Source organism: Grammomys surdaster, unplaced genomic scaffold, assembly GCF_004785775.1.
Source record: "Grammomys surdaster isolate TR1022 unplaced genomic scaffold, NIH_TR_1.0 60, whole genome shotgun sequence".
NCBI lineage: Eukaryota > Metazoa > Chordata > Mammalia > Rodentia > Muridae > Grammomys > Grammomys surdaster.
Window position 1 is genome coordinate 3,073,237 of NW_021604562.1, and position 17,330 is coordinate 3,090,566.

The 17,330-nt window shown below is 36.7% G+C and overlaps 1 pseudogene; it reads right to left on the reverse strand.

Annotated features, from left to right (window-relative positions):
• Positions 1-13,739: 13,739 nt before the first annotated feature.
• On the reverse strand, positions 13,740-16,168 carry LOC114618897 (annotated as a pseudogene).
• Positions 16,169-17,330: the final 1,162 nt, after the last annotated feature.

The following is a 17,330-nucleotide window of genomic DNA, read 5'->3' on the forward strand; positions in this document are numbered from 1 at the left end:
AGAAAATCCAGATGAAAAGAAATATAGAAATAAAAATATTCAGGAAGACATACAAGAACCTCAGTGGCAAGCCTCATCAAGAGAATGCAAGGGATAGAAGAGAGAATCTCAAGCAAGGAAGACAAGAAAGAAGAAAGGGATACCCCAGTCAAAGAAAAGGCTAAAACACAATCAGAAAAACAAAACAAAATAAACAAACAAACAAAAAAACTACAGCACAAAACATCTAGGAAGTCTGTGATATCAGCAAAAGACCAAGTGTATGAATAATAAGAATTGAAGAAGGAAAAGAGACCCAGGTCAAAGGTATAAAAAATAGTTTCAACAAAAACATAGAAGAAATTTTCCTTAACCTATAGTAGGAGATGCCTATTAAGGTACAAGAAGCATAGTGGATACCAAAATAAACAAAACCAGGAAACTAAGTCCCCTCAGCACATAAAAATCTAAAGTAAATATACAGGGCAAAAAATATTAAAAACTTCAGGGGAAAATGAGCAAATAAATAGACTGACCTGTTAGAATGATATTAGACCTTTGAATTGAAATACTGAAAGACAGAAGTTCTGGACAGATGTTATACAAACTCTTAGAGGCCACAGATGCCCGACCAAACTCCAATATCCAACAAAACTCTCAGTAACAATAGATTGGTAAAAACAGCACTTAATGATAAAACTAAGTTTTAGCAGTATCTATCTATAAATTCAGCCTTATTGAAAGAACTGGAAGGACAATTTCAAGCATCAATGGTTAAACACACCAAAAAAACCCACATGGAATAAATAATATTAGATTAGAAAATCAAAAGAAGGTTGGGAAAAACCCACACTACATCAATAAAATAACAGGAATTAATAAACCTTGCTCATTGACAACTCTCAACATCACTGATCTCAAAGTCCTCCCTCCCCCCCACAAGAAAAGACACCATTTGAATGGATTCAAACACAAGATCTGTTGTTCTTCTACATCCATGAAATTCAACTGTACATCAAGTATATTTTAGTGGTTTGAATATGTTTGTCCCAGGAAGTAGCACTATTAGAAGGAGTGGCCTTGTTTGAGAAGATATGGCCTTGTTAGAGGAGGAATTGTGTCACTGTGGGTGTAGGTTTTGGTATCTTCCTCCAAACTGCCTGAGGACAGTCTGCTCCTAACTTCCTTTATATGAAGATGTAAATCTCTCAGCTGTTCCAATACCATGCATGCTTGGATGCAGCCATGCTTCTTACCTGGATGATAATGGACTTAAACTCTGAACCTGTAAGCCAGCCTCAATTAAATTTTGTCCTTTATAAGAGATTTCTTGGTCATGGTATCTGTTCACAGCAGTAAAACTCAACTATAACAGATATATATCGCCTCAAGATGAAACTATAAAAAGAGCTCTTCTAAGCAAATAAATACAAGAAGCAAGCTGGCATAGCCATTTTAATATCTCAAAAAAGAGACTTCAAACCAAAAATGATCAGACAAGAAAGGATAGTATATGATTCTCAAAGAAAGCTCTACCAAATGGATATTTCAGTTTTGTCATCCAGGCAAAAAATACAAAAGAAATGTTTGGGATAAATAATACTATAAACCAAAATGACAGAAAATATTATACAACATTTCACCTAAATACAAAACAACATACCTTCTTCTCAACAGCTCATGACATTTTCTGCATAATTGATCACATATTTAGACAGAAAGCAATTCACTTCAGACTTACGAGAAATTGAGATAAAACTGTATCCTACTTGATTACACTGGATTAAATCTGGGTATCAAGAATAGAAATGACAGAAAGGTTACAAACTCATGCACGCTGAACTAGTCACTATATTAAAAATGTGTAAAGACTGAAATTAATAGAGATGTTATAATGTTTTTAGAATTGAATGGAAATGAAAACAAAATATACCAAAACTTATGGGACACATTAAAGGCAGTTCTAAGAAGCGAAACACTAAGTGACTAGGTAAAAAATTATAGAAACCTTATATTAGGAGCATAAGAACACACCTGAAATGCTAGAATAAAAAGAAATAATATACAAAAGTTGATGGAAAGAAATAAACTGAGAGCTGAATTCAATAGAAAAATAATACTAAGACTAAATGAAAGTTTGTTCTTAGAGAAAGTAAATAAGATTGACAAACTCTTATCCAAATTAACTAAAAGGCTGCAAACTCTTATCCAAATTAACTAAAAGTTGAGCTGAGCAAGAATTTCAATTAACAAAGTCAGAAATAAAAAGGAGAACATAAAAATAGACATTTTGGGGGTCTGGGAATTACCACCCAAACCACTCAGAAACAGATCTCAGTCAACTAGGATGGTTTCTTCAAAGCCACACCCCCAAACTGATCAGTCAAAGACACCTTTCAGCCTCAAGCCTAAAGATCCTACTGGGTTTTTAAGCCTGAGAGCTACAACATCTGTGCCTAATTATTCCATCAATCATGATTTATGGATAGGGGATTTTCTTAGTGACTTTGTTTTACGTTTATCTTCTTCCCATTCATTGAAGTACTCAACTGTGGCAGAAAACTTGCCTTCTCTAAAATTTATGTCTTTGCTTGCCAACCAGATGTCAGTTTATACACATACATGTCTCTTTCTTTCAAGTTGGTGTCAGTTCCCAGGGAAGTTTTGGGGACTTATACTTTACTCAACCACTACTCAAAATGGAAGTCGTATTTAAAAATGTTTCTTATATTGGTGCAGGTGTCTCTTATATTGAGGTCCATTCTAGGGTCAGCTTATAAAAGGAAATACCATAAAAGCATATACACAGGTGCAGGAAACCCTGGTGAGTGATTGGTTTGAGTCCAAGCTTATTGTAGGAAACTATACAAAGCAGCTCTACTGACTTCTATTATGATTTTTTCCAACGCACAGAACATAAGAGAATATGTAATCAACTTGGCATTAGAAAATTTCCTTGTAACAACAGAAATATATAAGAAATTTTCCTTATAATGGTAGGCTCGCCAGGTAACAGTTACTTAGGTATTAACATGCCATCTAGGCCTTAATATTTTACCTAGGACTTAACAACTGAAAAAATCCAGAGAATCTTAAGGACATACTTTAAAGGCCTGTGCTTCAAAAAATGGAAAATTTAAAAGAAATGGACAATTTTCTTGGTAGGTATAAACTACCAAAGTTAAAGCAAGATTAGGCAAGCAATTTAAGCACACCTGTAATGCAATAAATGCAATAAGTAAAAGTCTCTCAACCAAATAAAAGCTCAGGGACAGATGGTTTTAGTAAAGAATTCTAACAAACTTTTCAAACAAGAATAATAAGATTTTTAAGAGTGTACATTAAGAAAACAAATACACAGTCTTAAAAAAAGGGTGAATATTTAAAAGAATTCTCATAAGAGAAAATCCCAATGGCTGAGGAATGTTTCAATAAATGTTCAACATCCTTAGTCATCAGGGAAATACAAATCAAAACTACTTTTGGATTTCGTCTTACAATGTCAATAAACAAATGACAGCTCATTCTGGTGAGGATTTGGAGAAGGGGAAAAAACATCCATTGCTGGCAGTTATGAAATCTTGTATGGTCACTATGGAATTCAGCATGGCAGCTCCTCAGGAAGCTGGCAATGGATCTACCTTAGGATCCATTCTTGGGCATGTACCCAAAGGGTGTTTCATTCTGTCACAGAGACACTTGAGAATATGTGTTCATTGTTGCTTTAATTATAATGGACAACAACCTAGAGGCCCATCAAAAGGGTGAATGAATAAAGACAATATATTACCTTTACACCATGGGATATTATTCAGCTTCTACAAATAATAAAATAAACAAGTAAAATGAAATTGGAAACTAAATAGATGGAGCTAAGATAATCATACAAAATATGGTAACCGAGACCCAGAAAGACAGAGGTGGTATGTATTCACTTATATATGGCTATTAGATGTTAAGACATTGATAAGCAGTCTATGAAACATATAATTAGAGATTACATATAGGATAAGAGCCTAGGTTGGAGCAATGGGTCATTTTAGGAAGGAGAAATAGAGTGTATATTTGTGGATGGATGAGAAGAAGATGGAGGATAAAACAGTAATGTTGCCTCCATTTGTGTGTGTGTGTGTGTGTGTGTGTGTACATGGTTGATTCTTCATGAGCTTTCCTCTGTTCAGTGTCAACATTAGCATGTGTAGAGATGTTTACCAGTTCATCTCATGTTCAGACAGTCATATTTATGGACTATAAGGATGTAATATTCATATTTAGTCATGTTTTTGAGACTCTATGGATATAACTTTTGATACTTTCAGGAGAAATAGTTTTACTGTTACTTTGGCTCTTAACATCTTTCTGTCCCTTCTTTCACAGTGATCCCTAAGCCCTAGGTTCAGGAGGTGTGTTGTACCTGCACAAGTAGTGACTGGGTTCCATAGTTCTGTTTTGATTGGTTAGAGTTTTCTCTAATGGTCTCCAGCTCTTAAAAAGAATTTTTACAAATTTACAATTTAGGTTACTAAATGAGTGGTAAGAACTATACTTATCTGTGAGGGGAAGGACTGACATTTTGAATGTAGTTAGGCATTATTCAGGTTTAGTAAAATTGGTGTTTGTTGGTTGTCTTCCAAAATACAAGACTTCACTATCCCTTGGTAGTTGGCTAAGTTTCCAATATGAGGCACGATTTCTCTCTTATTGAGCAGGTTGTAAATCCTCTTAGAAAGCTGTTGTTATTGCCAAGGTATGAACTAGAACAGTGATTGCACACTTCAGAATTTGCCAGCTGAAAATAAGTAGTTTCTGGTGAACTTTAAATGGGATAAAAACATAAACATTTTTCCAAAACAATTGCTGTTACATGGCACATAAGGGATCTGTTAATTTGCTCCTGTGACGAAATCACATCTGGTAGAACAGCTCCATTTGGATCCTCCATTTTAAACATGATGCTGTTCACTGTGGCTCTACCATTTATTTGTATCTCATTTGGGACAATCAAGTTACTTGAATGGATCTTTGACAAAAATCACTGCTTCTACATTTTTTTTGAGTCCCTAACGGTGCCATTAATTTCTTTAATAATTTCAAATTTTTGATACTATATCTGAATTACTGTTTTTCTGTAAAGAAAAACTTATATTGCTCTTTACTTACTATTTTCTGCCATGAGGGCTTACACTCTGTAGCTCCAGGTACCAAGGTCAGAATTTCACCAACTTATGAGTTTGACTATTCTGATTATGTATTCCAGAATTGGGGAAATATCTCAGAAAGAATATGGGACTCACTGGGCTCACATTGAAATTAAACTACATTGATTCCCTTATTTCTACAAGCTTCTAGTGGACAATGGACTACAGTAATGTTCTTAGGTCTCTTAGCACTGACAACAGGTAAGAAACAGTGTCATATAGTTCATGAATGGCAGTATCTCAGTAAGAAATTCTCTCAATGTCCTGTGGCATCTCATGAGAGATTTTTAATTGAGCTAAGTGAGGTGAGTTGCAGAATGAGTTTGGGATTTGCACTAAACTAAGAAAAATGAATGAATGGCTTTCTAACATGCACATGTTCATTGTCTCTCTGCTTTTGGCTGTAGATGTGGCTAGTTGTTTCATGTCCCTGATACTGTGACATCTTTGCAATCAATAGTATATTGTAAGATGGATTTTGTGAGCTGCATATGTCCTTTTCTTAATAAATTGTTATTGTCAAGTATTTAATCACATCAGTAGGGTGAAAGTTAAGACACCTCTCAGCCATTTGAATACCTCTAGATGAATCATTTCCTATACAGTATATGCAACTAAATGTGTTTGCTTAAACTATTCTGATACTGTCCATCTCATGTTCCACATTTTAGTCAACAAAACAATATTTTAGGGCTTTTCATAACACTGTGTTACAACATATTGTAGATCATCTGTTTATTGTGTCCTTAATAAATTTTGTCTTATCTAGTTGTATGCTCTTTTAGTAATCATGGTACATCCTTAAGACATGTATACATCCTTAAGACATGTCCCCGCTGGGCCCAAGCATAGAGCAGGTCACAGGCAGCAGCTCCGTACCCAACCCCAGAAAACCGAGAGAAAGAGGGACTTCCAGGAGCTTTAACTCAGGCAGCATCCCAGGTAAAAATGAATCACCCTTGATGTCTGCTGTTAGAAGCTCTAATCCAGATGCTGGCCTCTGAACTTATACTACTCAGACCTATGAAGGGCCACTGACAAGAACATCAAACAGCTAGAGATTGACATCACTAATCTGAAGAAATCCCTTGTTTCGCCATCTGAAGAGACCTCCTAAAATCGCACAGATCCTTATTGGACTTGATTTACTCTAGTAAAATAGAAAAGGCTGTGTACAGCTCTTGACTGTGTACAACCCTCAAAGAAGAAGATTGCCTTTACATAGACAAGACAAGGAGGGTTAAAGAGAGCACAAAATAGATAGAGAAGGCCCTAAGAAAAATCAGAGAGAGAAAGAGACAGATGAATACTGGTACAAAAATTGGTTTGCAGCCTCTCCAAGGTTGTCAACCCTATTTCCTTCCATCTTGGGACCATTATTTGGGTTATTTTTGCTTTTTTCTGCTGGTCCCTGGCTCTCAAATAGGCGGACTAACTCTGTGATACAACAGATAAATAATTTTGGTAGCAAAACCTACTCAGATACATTATCAAAAGTTAGCTACGGAGGACCACGAGACTCAAGATGAGGTTGTTACTTTATACAGGGTGTTCCCAAAGCTCATCTCCACCCAACCTAAAAGAGGGTACTTCTACCCATAGACCAGGCAGAGAGGGGCCACCCAGAACCCCCTCTGACAGGCAATCTGAATCCTTGCTTAGGCTGCGAGGCTAAGCACTGCAAGGGAATATAAATAAAAGATAAAAATATCTATCTGGGTTCCCTGAGGGACAAGCCTGATTGCATAGGGGTTGATGTCAAAAGTATCCCCTCTCCAGGAAAAAGACATCGGGATGGGTATGGCCCTCATGCCTCACTGGACAACGACAGGGGGACAGGAGCCATTACAAGGTCCCCTTCAAATACTGGAGGTCAGGCCTCTATCCCCGCCTTTGAAAGTTTAGAATTGCCACAGCCCTTCTACAATTAGAGAAGGGAGGAGATGTCAGGGGCAGCCCTGCTTACACACTGTAGGCCTAAAATCAGTCATAGGCCTAAAATCAGCAATAGGCCGGTCATACATGTATACTAACTGGTGTCTTGGGTCTCAGTGGAAAAACATTGAAACAGATGGCTATAAGCTAATGTCAACAGGCAGCTTTTGTAAAAATTTACAAGCCTGAGTAGCCATAGACCTTGTTAATAGGTAGCCTTGGCAGACAATACCAACTTAGATAAGGACAAGTGAATCATAGGCAGAGTCATAGTGACCTGTCCCCTGAACCTTCACCCAGCTGATACCCGGTTCTGAAGATATCTGTATTCCCCCTGAACACCCACACTCCAGTGTCATTCCCTTCCCCACATCCTTCCTTTCTGTGTTTATAACCCCTGTGTGAATTAATTACGATTTGAGAAAAAATTATAAAATTAGATACTTTCTGTAAACTATAGATTAGACATTGTATAGCTGTCAGCCCAAGAACGCTTTCTTTTGTATTTCTCAATGCTGTCTCTTTGTAAGTCTTTGTATAGTCTTTTAATTGTTCACATTTTCCAAAAAGCCAATATATTATTCCAATTGAATAGAAATAAAAAAAAAACATGTCCCCAACCATTCCATTAGATTTCTGACTGTATTAATGGAATCATCTGAATAAAATTTCTTGAAATTGTAGCACAACATATTGTATGTTACATTTTACACCTTTCTTTTGGAAATCTACTGAAACATAACTTTATTGGTAAGTTTGAAAGCAGAGGCTTGTTTAGATGTGTTCTCATGAGAATATACATTGTATAATAGGGAAACTACCCCAAAAGAGGCACTCTAATTTCTTCAGGTAATATATGTAATTGAATTCAAAAGTCATTTTCTTGATAATAACAGGACTTAATTTCTCATCATTATGTCAGTTTTAGTGTATGTCAGTTTTAGTTGCTAGGTCACATTTACTAGTTTAAATACAAATATAACCTTGAGACAAGGGATGTAGACAACTCCTAGGTGCTACATATGGTCCCAAACTAGGATTTGATATTTGAAAACAAGAATATTCAATCCTCCTTTTATTGATATGTGTTAAGTTTCTGCATTCCAGAACTGCAAGCAAAGACATTTCTTTAAGTTGCTACATCTGTGCTTATTTGATTTTCAATATTTGAAAAATCAGCTCAGCTCATCATTTTAATTTTTTTCTGAATCATTCATTTGTGTTAATAGATCATGACATTAACATTTATTATATTGGTTTTGGACATATAATTTGGTTCAGGTTTGTGGTTAAAATGAATAAAACTCCCACAAAATGTAAATTTTGTCAATATCTATGAATATTCACCTCTCTTATGTATACGTTTGGTATTAAAGTCTTATGTAAAAGATTGTGCTAATCTATAGTTGCTGTGTATATTACACTAGCAGAGAACTTTACAGTGTTCACATTAATATCCAGTCTCATATGACTGAATAGAAATTATAATTGCTACACATGTGTGCTAGTGTATACTACATTTTTATAGTAATAATGCTTATGGGATTGCATCTAAATATATTCTTTTGCCTTAATTTATATATTTCTAATAAGTAATAGACTTAAGGTTTACCTATATTTACATTATAATGTAGTTTTGAACACTTTACGTATATTTGATTTGTTCTCATTTGTATGTATAATATAAAATTTTAAATCTGTTGGCCTATGTGAATGTTATGGGGATTGTCTGTGGTTTTGTATAGATTAATTAAAGCTTTAACATTTCACATTCTCATTGACAATGCATTGGTTTTTGAGATTCTTGATAACAGGCATTTTTGTGTGACTTTTTTTCTTTCGTAGACATACACACAATTGTCTGTTTATTATAGCTAGGGCACCAATGCCAAACCAAAGAATCAATTCCACACAATATAGCTCAATAAATTGATACTTTTCCTGTGGTTAGGAGGATAACTGAACAGAACACATTAGGGGTTACTTACCAGAGTGAGTCAAAGACAACTACCACTAAACCTCACAAAAAAGCCCAACCAAGCTCAAGCAAAGACTCAGAAACACTGCATTTCTAGAGCTGTTTGATCAACATTTGGGCAGCTTGGCCAGAAGAATGCTTATTTCCTCAGCAATGATTTCCTGTGTTTATCATCTTTGAGAGGTACTCTGTTTGACATATCCGAGGTTCATATATTTCATATATTTTATGAAGTTTCTGGACCACCTGAGATTCCATTCTCCCTCCAGGTCAGGTTATTTCAATGTGAAGAAGTAGCTTCACAATAGGCAAAACACTTTTATTTTCATTCTGCCCTCATGGCTATCAAGTTGACCTAGCTAGCATTATTCACTGATAAGTCATCCTTTTTTTCATTGAAATGTAGTGAAAGCATAAAACTAACATCAAAAAATGTTTCTAGATAATTTTTGCATTTGAATTTTAATTTGCTAATTTTTGTACAACTAAGATTGCTTTTCTATTATTCAACATACCAATATTTGTAGTTTTCTTTTTCAAAGTATATTTAATTTTTAATATTTATTGACTCTAGTTAAATATTTGACATGCCATAAAGATGTCAGAAATGACAACATTTTTGTAATATTGAATTCAATTTTTTAAATCACCTTGTCAATATGTTTTCTTTACAATATCGGCCATATGTTTGTGTATGTTGATACAAAGACAATTTTCAATATAATATTTCATTTTTTTGAACTGGTTGAAGTGCTAGAAAATACTACAATGAATGAGATGTACAAATATTTCTCTGAAAATCAGGCATGTGCTGTTAATTTTACTTTTTTATTAGATACAAATTAAATTTTTATTAAAAATATATTTTTTCATATAATATATTTTGATTATGGTTTTCCCATTTCTACCATCTCTGAGATCCTTAACTGAAACACACCTATTTTTACACCTGTTCTCTCTTGTTCTACCAGGAAAAAAAGAGACAACTAAAAACAAATCAGGACAAAATAAAACAACAGCAACAACAACAACAAAAAAAACAACAAGAAAAAGCCCAAGAAACACATATAGGTTAAGATAGATGAAGAGACACACACATTCCCACAAACAGAAATCACACATAAAATACAAAATCAGAAATCAATATATAAGGAAAAGTCCTATCCTTCCAAAGCACCATTGAGTTTTTTTTGTGCTGGGAATCTACTGGTGGGCATAGGATCTGCACTGAAGTACAGTTTGTATACTCAGTGAGACTACATTGGACAAAATTGATTTCTTGTTTGAAAGTGTTTGCCAGTTGATGGCATCTGGGAGAAGGATGGAGCTTTTGCCACCTTCTGATTCTCATTAATTGTACCTCATCTAACTTAGACCTGAGAAGGTCACAGGGCGTGTCAGTTCTGTAATGTTAGAAGACTTTGATTCCTCTGTGTCTTCTATCCCCTCAGGATCTTACAGTTGTACCACATCTTCTTTTGAAGACTTCTCTGAACTCAGAGAGGAAGGCATTTCATGGAGACATCCCAATTAAGACTGCGGATTTTTAAGATATCTCCTCCTCTACACATTGTCCAGTTTTGAGTCTCTGTATTATTTTCTATCTGCTGCAGGTGGATGCATCTCTGATACTAGCCTAGCAAGACCATAAGTATAGCAGAATGACATTAGGAGCCATTTTCTTGATATGTAAATAAAGCAGGCAGTAGGTAGTATTTGGTTTACTGTAGGGCAATGGGTTTCAAATCACAGATGGCCACAGTGTCAGGCATGGATTCCAAATTACAGAGTGGGCCTCAAATCTAATAAAATACTTGTTGGTTGCTCTCAGAGCTTTTGTGAAATGAATGGATATTTACCTTCCTCCTTTGGTAGTATGAGGAGTGCCTTCCAGCACTAGTCAGGATGGGTGAAGGCTCTATTTAAGCAGTAGCTTGATTCCTCCTGGTTCAACGATTTATGCAAGCATTATCATCAGCAATAGGGCATTACCATTGGTTTGTGGAAAACAAAGGCATTTGCAATAGCCTCGATTGTTTGTAGGGTTGCATATGTCCCTTTTGGCCAACAATTCACTTAGATGCAACCCATTCCTGCCACTGGGGGGGGGGGTTATTTGTTATTGAGTGGTGTCTAGTTGTTGTTTTATCTCCCCCTTTATATGGTGATTCCATTTAGATATTTTTCATATACATGTATGTTTTAAGAAGACTCTACTGTGTTAGATTTTCATATGACCCCACAAATGGCCCTTAGTTAAAACTGTTCCTCTGCATAGACACTTATCCAACCCTTGCTGTTTCTTCCTCATCTCTATTTAGTCTTCACATCCAATCCTCATATACACTCACATATAACTATATATTCTATTGTTTCTCCTTGGAATAGTCTTCCCTCTACTTTAGTTCTTTACTCTTTACCTAACTTCTCTGGTTATCTGGATTGTGGCTTGTTTATCAAAGTCTTAAATTCTAATATTTGTATATAAGCAATCATCCAGTTACCTTCAAATTTTCTGATTTAATTTTATTAACATCAGAGTAATCCATTTTGCAAGTGTACCACATTTTCTTAATCTATTCATCCAAGGACAGATAACTAGGCTGCTTCCAATTTCTGGTTCTTATAAATAGAACAGCAATTAACATGTGAATGAGCATATTTTTCCGTACATAGTAGGATATAGATATAGTCCTTTGCTGTATGCCCAAGAGTGGTAGAGCTGAACCTTGAGTTGAATGGTTCCTATCTTCCTGAGGAGCTGCCACCTGAGGAACTGGTACTCATGTGCCAGCATGAGAGGGCATATGTGCTATTCCTCTTGGCTATTCTGACTTCTACAAAAAGAAATGCTAAATTATTTTTAGTTACATTTCCTTGATAACTAAGTTTGTTGAATATTTCTTTATTACACAGGTTTAATGATCATTTATGTATACAATCATATCACCTGCAAATAACTATACCTTGAGTTCTGCCTTTCCAATTTGCATCCTCATATTTTTCTTATTTGAATCCCCATAGCCTTATTCTTTTTTTTCATACACAGCATTTTTATTAAACATACTTTTTGAGAAAAAAGAACACCTTAAATTGCTCAATTCCATGTAAATCAGATTGTTTTAGTAAATATGACAGTGAAAAAAATCAGAGAAGCATGTTTAAGTAATCTCAGGAAAAGAGCAGAAGCATACTTATATCTTCATATAAGAAAGCAATCATCAAAATATAAAAAGCAAAGAAATTTCATGTAGAAGAATATATAGCAGAATCCCGCCTGTGGGTACTTTATTTAAAAAAATCTACCCTACACTCTCGCTCTGATGTATGCTTTGATCAGTGGATGGTCGACTCATTCACATGGACGGAAGCAACAGCACTTTTGATGCATAGCAGTAGTGCTCACTGGCACTAAAGTGGAGGGCAGGGGAACTCATTTCTGGCTTCAACTATGAGCAACAGAATTTCTCTACTGCTAAAACTGCTGGGGAAAAGAGGTAGAAAGCTTTAACTCTTCCCGAGAGACACAAACCTTAAACGTTTCTGGTTTATACAAGACTGTGAAAACAGTGAAATATGACAACAGACATTAGCTTTTATATACACAGCTTTCTACTGAAGCCATTTGGTGGACATATTCCAATTATGTAGGTTTCAGTATAGACTGAAACTAGCAAGTGTAATGTGAAGCTAGCAGGATAGGATCGGCATCAGTTGAGACGTTCTATCCAATGTTTGGCTGAAAGTATTTGAAACCAATTAGGTGAAAAATAACGATAGTCACACATAATTAATATTTTCAAAACATATCTTCACATATCAGATATCCACAACTGAAAAGTGTCAGACACATTGAGGGGGCAAAATAAATACTCAATGGCTGGCTGACAACTTAATACATGCCATTTAAGAAACTGTGGATAACTCAGATGATTTAGAGAAATACATATATGTAACATCCTACCAACATACAGTATTATGCTTGATGTTGGAGATAAAGCTGTATTATCAAACTAGGACATATAAAGTAGCAATGGGGTTACAATCAAACTTTAAGTAAAAAGCTGCTAAGCTTAAATAAGAGAGTGAACCCTGGGGGTTATTCAAGAGTTAGTTCTCATATTTTAAAAGTTTAATATTGATGGATTATACTTATCCCTTTAAATTTTTATATGATATAGAAATTTACAGAATATTTTAGATCACTTTACATAGTCAAGGGGGGAAAAATAAAAGGATTGAGTCATATTATGAGTTTAGGTACAGTTTTGATGAAAATTAAATAACACATCAAAAAAGTCCAAACACATTTAATAGAAGGACCTGACAAAACTTTATACAGATCATTTTTGAGCCATGAAAAAAGAATGATTTGTCTGATTTTGATAAGACTTTTAGGAAATAAAATAATTTAATTATGAAATAGCAGCTTGATAAGACATTGCTGTATTGTATTGATAGTTAAGGTAATTGTGTTATCCAAAAAAGATGACAAATTATAACTGGTATGGACAAGATATTATTCATTTACTAGATACAGAACTATTTTGAGCATACAGATATTCTGATTTTACACCCACTACAATTCAAAATTCTGTAAACTGAGACATTAGATGTGTATAATGTGGCAGGTCACAGTAAATGTTTCATTAGTTTAGTCTGTTCAGTCCTTTTCCCATTAAGCAGGCAAAGACAGTCATCACCATCTTCAGCTTCACTTCGACAAGGTCATCAGGCAGTGCATATATCCGGGCACCAATCTTCCGAGCGACTGAAATGTCATATTTAGCATTGTTCAGTTTGTCCTCATCAGTCAAGTGTTCTCTCTTGATCATTTCTTGACAGACTGCATGGGGTACAATGGTATCTATTAGATCTAAAACAGGCCAGCTTGTACTAATAGATTTATCCTTGAAGCTGGAAATAGAAGTACTTTTGTTTGTACTTTTAAGGATCTGATTGACCCATTTAATATCATCACTGGCTTTTTCACCTTCTCCAGGGTCTGATAACACATTCAGTTTGTATCTTCTCATCAACTGCCATATCAGTGCCAGGGTAAGTGTTGAATTCCCTTCATTTAAGTCCTGCCCAGCGATGCCAATCAAAGAGAATTTGGCCTCATTCTTCCTAAGCCCAACTGCATAGTTACAGTTTTCAATCGTCTTCATGTTTCCTCCCAGAGCAGGATCGGGAGGCTTGTTGACATGGCTCCAGTTGACTGGAATTGAGATCATCTCATAGAGCTGAAAGATCACCAAAGCGTCTGCAAGGTCACTGTACAGATGATTGATGTATGGGTTTACCCCCAGTGAATTCATCCAGTTCCGAAATGTCCTCTCCTCCTTGCTCTCTCCTTCCAGTAAGTTGAGATCAATGTCATTATTGTCAGGCTTTTGTAGGCATGGGTATGTGTTAAAAAGATTCACTACAAAGGCTAAGTTTAGCTTAGGGTCCCCTGAAACCACATATGCAGGACTGACAAACTGTCTGCAGCCAAGCTTCTCCGCTTCCTGGAGCATGAATTCAGCACATTTCAGGTCGTTTTTCTCGTTAAATCCTGAAAGATCATTGGCTATGGCAGACTCATTGTCTCTGTCACCTTTAGGAGCAATCTGATTAAGCAGGTAGAAATAGGCCTTTAAGTCCTGAAGTTGATGGTGCACCAGCCTGCATTGGTCAGATGGTAGTTCACCAATCACAGTATCAGCTTCTCAGGAAAATGCTTCATCAGCTCCTCCAGCTCCCCCCCTTATTTTAGTAATGCAATCAGGGCTTCATTCCTGGAAATCTCCATATCAGCAAAAAGACCAACTTTGGTGATCTGCCAGAGAAGCCCCAAGACCAGGTTAGGTTTTGTGGCTCAAAACTCATGGGGGGCATGGGCGCAGGCACGGCTGAGTCCCCGAGGCAGCTCGCAAAGGTGGGACCTCTGTTGTAGGGGAGAGAGTTCCGTGGACTGCTGGAGCAGGGAGCGCAGAGAGGGACCACTGGAACAGGGAGAGTGCCCCTCAGACATCTGCAGCAGGGAGCACAAGGAGGACGGGGAAGGTCACGAGTTTCCCACTTACACAAAGAGAGTCCAGAGTCCCAGGAGACACGTGGAATTGAAGACATGGTGATTTTATTAGTCATGTTGATAGTTGTATCTGGATGGCGTGCTCTCCCACAAAATGCCAGGAGGGGCTCCATTATATTGGAAAGAGGAGGGGCTTGAGAGGTGACTACGCCCCGGCCTTTAGGCAATTTATTAATATGTAAATCTTGAGGCAGAGACCTGTTTCCCCACCCTCTACCTGTGCCTTTCGTGACTCACTGCATGTTACATGGAGACTGCGTGTTAGGTCTCTGGGTTCTGGGGGCATGGCCAAACACCCAGGATTTCCACAGCCCCACAAGGCTTTCCTTCCTTGAGAGCCTGAGCACCTATGTTGACCAAGGTGCAACCTATGGCTTAGGCTGAATTCGGGGCTAGGTTCAGATTCACTCCAACACTGTGAATGGAGTGAGCTTCATATTGATAGCTCTTTTGTCAATCGTATCTGGTTCAGATAAGTTGATCATTTTGCAAAGAAGGATGCCGTCTGCAAATGATTTAAAAAGGCTACCATTGTTGGAGTTCATGGGTAGAAGGTGGCTACAGTAAGCATCATTCTCTAGAGCTTTGTTTATCAAAAAAAATAAAGTTAACAAAAGCCACTTTTTCTTCCTCTGAATAAGAATGTTGGGTGCCCTCACTGGAGATGGATGACATTCCCCCAATAGCAGTGACCCCTTCCCTTTTGTTAATTATTTTTTGGAGTGTTTTGCTGATATCTTTGCTTTTTAACTCTTGCATCAGCGACACGAACTCCTCAAAACTGATTTTACCATCTTTGTTGTTGTTGTCAGCAGCTACTAAAATTTTCTCCACAATCTCGCACACCTTGTACCCAGGAAAAGGAATGCTTGTCTCCTTAAATAGGTCCTGAAGTTCATAGTCACTAACATACCCGCTGTTGTCAATATCTATTGTATTAAATGCTTCTTGTTGCTCTTCAAGCTCCTCCCGAGAAATAGTGGTGGTACTGTTTTCCATCGTTAGACCAGAAAGGCTACTTCAGGTCTTTATATCTACAGAAGTCATTTGGCAGCTCCTGCCCGGGATCCCTGCAGTCTGCCCCGCTCTGCTCTCAGCCTTATTCTTATTTGTATCCCCACAATCCATTTTCTTCTTGCCCTAGCGAAGATGTCAAGTACTATATTGAATAAGTATGGAGAGAGTAGACAACCTTGTGTTTTTCTTGATTTTAATGGAATTTCTTCAAGTTTCTCTATAGGTTGATGTTGTTTCTGGACTTGATATAAATCAGACTTATTATGTTAAGATGATCTGTTGCGATAATATGTACACTCACTGTATTTCTGTTTTCTCCAGGACTTTTTTTTTTTTTAATCATGGACTATCTGATCTTTACAAAATACTTTTCTGGATCTTATCAGATGGTCATGTGATTTTTGTCTTTCAACCTACTTATATAATAGACTGTATTTATCGGTTTAGTGTATGTTCAACTATTCTTCATTTTTCTTTTTTAAAATTCACTTTATAGCCTGGTTGAAGCTCTCCTCTCTCTTTTCTTCTCCGTTCTACCCTCACACCTCTCATCCATTGTCCTCAGAGAATGGGAATGCTCCCCATGGGTATCACCTCACCCTGGAGCATCAAGTTGCAGCTGGACTAGGCACATCCTCTACAACTGAGGTTAAGCAAGACAGCCCAGCTGTGCAAAAATAATCCAAAGGCAGACAACAAAGTCAGAGATAACCCCACTCCACTTGGTAGGAGACCCACATGAATACCAAGCTGCACATCTGCTACATATATGTAGGGAGCCTTGATCCAGCCTACACATTTACTTTGGTTGGTACATCAGTCTCCATGAATCCCCCCTTGGTCCAAGTTAGTTTACTCTGCAGCTCTTGTGGTATCTGGGATCCTTCAGGGTCCCTCAATCCTTCCTATGACTCTTCATTCTTGAATCTCTGGGATGAAGCCTATTTAAGTTTGATAACCTGTTTGATGGGTTCTTGAATTTGGACTGCAAACATTTTTTATGGAATGTGTGCATATATTTTTATAAGTGAAACTAGTCTGTAAATTTCTGTCTTTGTTGAGTATTTGTGTAGTTTAGATATCAGAGTAATTGTGGCCCCATAAATATAATTAGGCAATATATTTCTATTTCTGTTTTGAAGAA